Below are 7747 nucleotides of genomic sequence, written 5' to 3'. Positions count from 1 at the left end.
TTTAGCTACAGTATAGCCGTAATAAATAATATGGGTAACGGTCCAATATGCGACCTACACACTGATTTATCGTTCAATACATGTAATACTTACCAATAATTTTAATTTTTAACTAATCTTTTTTTGATTCCACTTCTCAGTGTCGTCAACAACTATATGTATTGTTTCAGTCCGTATTGTTATGAAACTTATTTTTCATATCAGTCAAAAATGCATCAAAAATGGTTTTTGGATTTTGACACGATCTCCACCACTCTTCTTGGAGTTGTCGGTCTAGTAAAGGAGACGCCCCATTTTTTTTGATATTATATTTGGATTTCATAATTCTCCATAAGCCTTCAATGTGTTGAGTGTGTGCTCCTGTTTCCGGGTCAATAAAAAATTCTGAATGGTTAACTGTTTGATGAATCACAAACATCCATGATGATTTAATGTTGAGTACGCTCTCCATTGGTCACTATAAATTGTCGTTCCAGTTATTATTTCGTTTTTAATAATTTGTAAAAGAGTTTCTCGGTCCCGTTTTTCTACTATAAAAAATCGCCGTTCTAATAATAAGTCTGGCCGTTTCCAACAAATTCCAAATACCCATGGGCCTACTATACGATTCCCATAATTTTTATTTGTACGTACTATTTCATTTTCGTCAGAATCTTCGTTGCTGGAATTACTTATTTCTCTTAATGGCTGATGGTCCCCACGCTGTAATCGACCACGGTTATACTTCCTTTTACCCTGAAAAAGGGATTCGTCAATTTGGACAGTACAACCAGTACCACCCATTTTCTCTCTTTTTGAAAAAAAATATACTGGTATATCTCTACATAAATTATACCAATCAACGATGGTGTTTTTGCTTCTTCCAGTCCAATTTACAGCTTGATTTATTGGAACTAAATTAACCTAGAACCAAACTATTTCCATTATTTCACATAATGATAGCTGACTATTACAACGGCCGTTAAGAACCGTGTAGGTAAAAAAGTCATTATCTTTACGAATCGATTGGTAAGTTTGGCAACCCCGTTTTGTACATCGTAATGTTACAACTTTTTTCATAGTGCCATCAGAATTTCGTTTTTTACTACTTCTTAAATATTCCACAAGTTGGCCATTACATACAACACCGTCTTTCACCTTTATACATGTCATCGGATTATCGGCCAGTAATAACCCTCGGTCTTTTAAATATTGAACACATACCACTTCATCTCTAATAATGTTCCTATATAGGTGACCAATAGTAGATATCATTTTGAGTTAGAACATAAAAATTCACACGCACAAAATAAAACTCAAATAAAAAATCATAAAACGAGCGCACGACACATACGAATGAAATCGGAACTGTACTGACTGAGGACACTACTACTCCCGGGTTTTTGCCTTTCGGCTACAACCGCGGACCTTATATTAGCACTGGGTGCTAGTCAAGAGCCGCGGAGGACTTACGATCGCCGCCCGCCGACCCGTAACACTGCATGACGAGTCATGACTGACGTGTTCGTAGTCGACAGACAGACGACCGCACGTCGTCTGAGGACCACGAGCACCGGGCGCACCTACGTTCCCACCGAAGTCGGGCACCGTGCGTCCGTTCCATCTGGCTAGGGCTTACAGGAACCTTTCGCCGCCCTGGTGAGGCCGCAACCTACCCACATTGCTTTCCGTTTCTGGTCACGGACAACCTTCGTTGTATATAGCCCCAACGATAAGCTGGGTGAGCGCTAAGGAGGGACCGTGCTTTCCCGGCCGGCTGTCACCGTACGGGTCCGCCGGGTCCCGTCACTCGGCCGCCTTACCGTGGCCAAGCGTGCGGCCTATTACCACATAGTATGCTCCTGCAAACTGCCACTCCGAAACCAAACCGCCATCGACCGCGGGCAGTGTCCGACCGCGGTCGACGTGTGAGGGCTTGGTGCTAATCTCTCAACACCAAGGGGCCCCCTCACATCCTGAAGTACCTATCTCGCTTCCCGCTAGGTAAAGCACATCATTGGTGAGATGCTCGGACGAAGCTTCGTCGGAATCTTGCCTCAGCTTGTGGTCCTACCGAGATTTGGGCCGTGTACCACGGGCTCACGGTGGGCCCTTTCTACGCCTCCCAGAGGTGTCACCAGGCGGTTAAGCCCAGTGACCGACCCGCTCTTCTCGAGGTCGCGGTCAGAACCTCGGTCCTCGCCACGAAGGCGTCACCAGGTGATTAAGCCAAGTGACCGACCCGCTCTTCATGAGGTCGCGGTCAGAGCCTCTCAACGCCCTAGTCCCCGGAGGTTTCGGAGGTTCGCGCCCCAGGCGCCGGCCCGTCTTGGCCAAATTCCCTTTTAGTCGCCTCTTACGACAAGCAGGGAGTACTGATGCGGAATTCTGGACGGCCCCCGCAGCAGGGCCGCACTCCTCGTCCCAGACGTATGAGTGCGTCCCGGGTCAGGACGCACTCGAGCGTGTCTCACCGCTTCTGCCTCTTACGCCGTACGCACTCATTCAAGGCACCCCGAGTGCGACACCATCCGTCGTGTGACGGTGGTTGCGTCCTGACCCTAGTAGGTTCACGACCTCATGTTTTCATTTTATCGATCAGAGCGGTTAGTAAGTACTTGTTTGGAAAATGTTCTGAGTGCTTCATAAGTTTTCTTCGAGGTGAGGAAGGCACCGTCAGCTGGCGGCCAGGAGACACCTTCTTCCCTGAGTGCGCGTTTGAGCCTGATACGGGCACTCTTCGTCCTAGGGCAAAATCTGAGGACGTGGTTCGCAGTTTCCGGTTTGCGGTCGCATTCGCAGATTGGGTCAGGAGCCAATTTGAAACTATGGAGCTTGGCCCTGAAGTCTCAATGTCCTGTTAAAAATTGTGTTGTCCAGTGGTCCAGAGACATTGGTAGGCTGTATCTCACCCGGACTGAAGGTATCATCTTCTTCGTCCAATTACCTTTTGGCAAGGAGTCAAACCTTGTCTGCCACTCGTCAAAGAGCTCGTTTTCTTTTTCCAGTCTCAGTACGTGGGATATCTCTTGACGAGCGCAGATGGTGTTGATCGCTTGAAGCCTCATCCCGAGATCGAGGGGCAGGGTCCCTGCTACTACTGGTAGACAGTTGGTCGAGACGGTGTTGTAGGCACCAGTCATGGCCAGCAGAGGAGCCCTTTGTGCGCTCAGCAACTTTTTCTGGCTCTTAACAAGCTTATTCCCAGTGGCCCCAATCTCAGAGGCGTATGTGACCCGAGGCAAGAATACACCTCTGTAAATCGTTCTTGCGGCTGTCTGTCCCATGCCCCAATTGGCTGAACGAAGTCTTCTGAGTCGTCCATACATGTCCTTAGACTTGGCACTGATGGCCTTGACATGGTCCCAGTAGCTTCGCCGTGGGTCAAGGTAAACGCCTAGGTACTTCACTGTTGGAGTAGACACGATCCTTGGAGCATCGGCCTTCGTACCAAAACCTAAGTCTTAACCTGCCTTGAGGCCGCCTTTCAGCGCTAGAAGCTGGCTTTTCTGGGCCGAAAATTCGAGCCCAAATCTGGATGCCCAGTCAGCAAGTGTGTACAGATTTTTCTCTATGCGAGTGAACGCAGTTTTAGGCCTAGCGGCTCCGGTCATAAGCAATATGTCATCAGCATAAGTTACAATTTTCGTAGTTGCCGTTTCCGGAATGTCATCGTATAGCGGGGTCATGGCTATCTTCCAAAGGGTCGGACCCAGTTGGGACCCTTGGGACACCCACGAGACAGTCTACGGTGATAGTGTATGCCCTCTAATTCGAATTCAGCCCATCTGTTGTTTAGGTATGATTTGACTATTTTTGAAGTGCCCAACGACGCGCCAAGTTTATTCATTTGCTGTAGTAGTGGAGACCACTTGACGTTGTCGAATGCGCCCGTGATGTCCAGAAATGTCCCAAAAATGTGTCTGGACTTGGACGCATCGACACGCTCGTACACGCTCCTGATGGCACTTACGGTGGATTTTCCGGAGGTGAAACCGTGTTGCTGTTCGTATGAGTCAACCTTTGTCTCATTGCCAATATCGCTAATTATAAGCGTTTCTAGGGCCTTACCGAGCACTGGTAATAGGCTGATTGGCCGGAACGATTTTACCTTATCGGTTTCAGTTTTACCTGGTTTCGGTATTATTACTAATTTTGCGTGTTTCCAGCAATCCGGGAAGACGCCCTCCTGGAGGCAGCGACCAAAGAGACAGGTTAAGACTTCGCGGAGCGCTGGCCAAGCTTTCCTGAGCATACCTGCAGTTATCCCATCTGCTCCAGGGGCCCCGGACGTTCTCATGCGCCATATTGCTGCTTTTATTATTTCTGGGCTAGGATGAGCCCTCAACGGGAGTGGACCTTGGAATGTTAGGTCACCTTGGGCTAGGTCTTCAGGGACAAACGTGTCCAATAACAGCTCAGCTGTCTCCCTGCAGTCTGTGGTCAGGGACCCATCCGGCCTGACCATGGAGTTTGGCATGGAACGTGCCTGGTAGCTGCCTTTCGCCCATCTGAATGCTTTACCCCATGGGTTAGAGTTCAGGTCGTCAGCGAAACATTTCCAGGCGGCTAATTTATGTTTCCTGATTTCGCCGAGGAATTCATTGCGCATTTTATTGTATGCTGGCCTGTCGCTCTCCCTAAGACCATCTCGTCTTTTGCGGACTAAGTTCTGACGAAGTGTGGTCAACTGATTGTAAAATTGTAAGTAGATACCTATCGGAGAACAAAAATAAAATTAAATAGAATAAAATGCCCATAATGACAATTATCGCGATAAAGAAACCTGTAGATCAACTCAATCTTATCAGTAGGTCGAGTAACATTTGTAGGTCGCATATTGGACCGTTACCATAATATGTACCTACTGCGTACGTATCTAGTGTGGGAATTATAAACAAAACACCCTATATAATGTAGTGTATAAGTAATATATTCATACTGTAGTTCAGCTGACTACATTTTTATAATACTACAGCATATATGTCTTGTGTAGTGTAGCCAGGTATACATAGTTAGTCGTTTATTTATATTACGCCTCGTAACACTATTGTACATCGTATCATTATACTTATTATTATATTATATATATCTGATCTTATTATTATTTACCTTTAACTTCTATGTATCTGTGTACTTCAACATCTAGTATTATATAATATGTATAAAATACCTAATATAATATATGTATAAGAGTATATCCAGGGCCGGATCTATGGGTGGGGGGAGGAGTCAAGGGTTATCCCCTAGCGAATCATTTTGTGAGCACTGGGTTTATTTTTAAGGTTTTCATTTTTTTAATTTTAAACTGAAAATAGACTTTGAAATAAAAGTAGTAACTAATCACATTGATTTAAAATGGAAGAAAAGATACGCATCGCCGTGGAAATACCCGTCCACGAGTCGCTACTGTCAGCGGTAGTGTACACTCACAGATTAATCAATTAATGTGTACAACTATACAAGGGAAAGCTTAACGCTTGTTTGTATCTAACATTGTCTTGTACTACCGCAGGATGTGAACGTAGTTTCAGTAAACTCAAATTGATTAATTCATATTTACGATCCAAGATGAACAAAAACACTTTTTTTTTTTTTTTATTAAAAGAATAATTACAATCTATAAAAACATTTTATACAATAAGTAATTTTTTTGATGGAGAATAGCGTTGATATAACAGAGAGGGAAGGTACTCAGTAGTACCACCCGACAGATCAAGCAAGGAAATCTCTAGGCAAAGATCGTTTCAGTCTTCTTCTAGGATTATCGGGAATTGTACAAGAAGACAGGCGTTTAATGGATTAGTATGGTGATTTAGCTTAGAATGGAATGAGAGGAAGTGGGATTTGGTTAGCTGAGAAAGTGTGGGAACGTTTAAGTCTTTGTGAAGATTGGCGTTTTTTATATATCAAGGGGCAGAAACTAAACAAAAACACTTAAAATTTATTTATTTATTTTACCAAAATATGGAATATATTATAATTTTACCATAACAGGTAGATTGGTGGAAACGGGAATCGAACCTTTTTTAAATTGGTGGAAACGGGTGATGGCAGAATGGGTGTCACCGGTTTCCGCCAATACCTTTTTCCGCCAAATCAGAAAAAACGTCATTCCTTTTTCCGCCAATTATAAATTATAGAATTTTAAAGTTTAAGATCCCTTACGTAAAGATTTAATAATTGCACACTACAGAGTTAAAAAATAATAATATTTTTTCCAGTTATTACTTATTATATATTAGTAATGATATTAGTGTACCGACAAAATAAGTCATAAAATATAATTTTATCATAACACTTATTAGGTAGGTATAATAGATATAAGTATTAAAAAAATGATATTTATATTATTTGCATTGTCTTGATGACAATATGTCAATATGTCAGCGCTTGATTAATTGGCTGAAACTTGAAATTGAAATCACATTGTAAAAAACTGAAACATAGTTGAAATAAAATTAAATATATATATAATATAAGTATATAATATTTTAAATATTTTATTCGAACCTTATTTAGCATAATGATTTGATATCAGTTTTACGAATTCATATCTACTGATTTCATCTCGTTGGTATTTTGAAATTAATTCTTCATTTCGTTTACGTTTATCATTCATATTTTTTCTTGGTGTTTTACATTCATTAATACTCTTTAAAGTAACATAAACATTAGTTTGAATATTTTTTATAAGTACAGTAATCCATGGTATTATATGTGGTGTTCGTTTATAAAAATGATCTTTAAATACAGCGTGAAATGACTCACACGCGTTCGTCGTCCTAGTTAAACTTGCCGATAACAAAGCCCACAGTGATGGAGGGTAAGAACAATCGTCTCCTAAGTAATTATCAACTAAGTAGTCAGAGTATTTTGTTAATAGTTCATTAACAGGACGATCACTCATAAAATCATATGAAAAACAATCTGATACTTCCTACGCATCAAGAAACAAAAGACCAAATGTGTGTCGTAACCATTTGCCGATTTCGGAATTTTTTTCTTTATATTCCATTGATAAACCAAGAGATTGTATTTTCTTCCACCAAGAATTAGTCAAATTAAATCTACAACCAATTATATTACTTTCTGGCCAAACTTCAGTAACTGCAATTATAATAGCTTTTTCGTAATCAATAGTCACATTTACAGGTGAAAAAATCAAATTCATATCTTTGCATTTTTCACAAATAGAACGAAGTGCAAAAATATAGGAAGATGTTAGTTTATTTGGTAATAAGCAAAATATGAGTGGAACATAGTGGCCGTTTTGAAATCCATGGATAGTAAACATTTGCATAAAAAAGCGAGTACAATAATCAAATGTCCCATCCATATAAACAGTATCTACCGAAGTCAAAAATTTTAAATTTGTGGAATACGAAAAAATAATAATATTTTCTTTTCATTATTTAATAGTAGGAAATTTTCTTTTTGTTTTGTTTCAATATTTAAAACATTTAAAACTTAGTATACCTCAGAAATGGATTTTGGATTTGCTGGGAGGGTTTTGCGTCTCTTTTCATACATATTTTTCTTATTCTATTAATGTCGTTTACTGTTATTTCTTTGGCACACTCATTATGTACTAATTCTTGTAAAATGATTTTATTTGGTCTTGTACTTACGTCTTCTATCGCTTTCCTTTTGCACGAGGTATCAACAATTTGCCGATTTATGGTATTTTCATTAACAGCTTCGTGATGGTGTTCATTTTCCGTGTACAATACTTCATTGTCGAAATTTTTTTTTGTGTATACTTTTG

General features: G+C 41.0%; 1 pseudogene; it reads right to left on the bottom strand.

The window, feature by feature from the left end:
* Window positions 1-408: 408 nt before the first annotated feature.
* LOC132945554 (uncharacterized) lies at window positions 409-1254 on the bottom strand (annotated as a pseudogene).
* Between the last annotated feature and the right edge of the window lie 6493 nt (window positions 1255-7747).

This window comes from Metopolophium dirhodum, chromosome 1 (assembly GCF_019925205.1).
Source record: "Metopolophium dirhodum isolate CAU chromosome 1, ASM1992520v1, whole genome shotgun sequence".
In the NCBI taxonomy this organism is placed as follows: Eukaryota; Metazoa; Arthropoda; class Insecta; order Hemiptera; family Aphididae; genus Metopolophium; species Metopolophium dirhodum.
The sequence above is the reverse complement of the archived record's forward strand: the minus strand, read 5'-3'. Positions and strand labels throughout refer to the sequence as shown.